The following is a 559-nucleotide window of genomic DNA, read 5'->3' on the forward strand; positions in this document are numbered from 1 at the left end:
TATTGAAAATATAATGGACTTGTGGGATCCCTTATCAAAATCCTGAAAATGACCTAATGATATAAACAATTACTTATTATATCAAAATAACCCAGTGGCGATGGAATTTCTGCCTGCTGAACTGAGCCACAAGCTGGAGATTGCCTGCAGTCAACCACTTGAGCAAAAAATAAAAAATAAAACTTATGGGGATGCAACTTGGAGCTGGCTGACTTTACAGCTGTGGGTAGCAGTTTCCATATGAAAAATGGCTTATTAAAAAAAATATAGCCTAACATTTGTAGGATAAATAGTGATTTTGAAATTAAGAGTTAAATATGAAGTCAATATTCTATAAATATTATTTGCATATTTTACTAATGTAATAAATTGTTCCACTATTACTATGCACAGGCACACTTGTATGTTGTTATATCTATTCAGGCTACACATTTATTCCACATGATTTATATGTAGTACATAAGCAAATTTAACAGAGGCACTTTTCACCTGAAACATTACTTATTTTTCAAGACTTGTATTTCCTGCAAATTGAATATCATGATAGGATATGTTTTTA

Source organism: Penaeus monodon, chromosome 22 (assembly GCF_015228065.2).
Source record: "Penaeus monodon isolate SGIC_2016 chromosome 22, NSTDA_Pmon_1, whole genome shotgun sequence".
Taxonomy (NCBI): Eukaryota; Metazoa; Arthropoda; class Malacostraca; order Decapoda; family Penaeidae; genus Penaeus; species Penaeus monodon.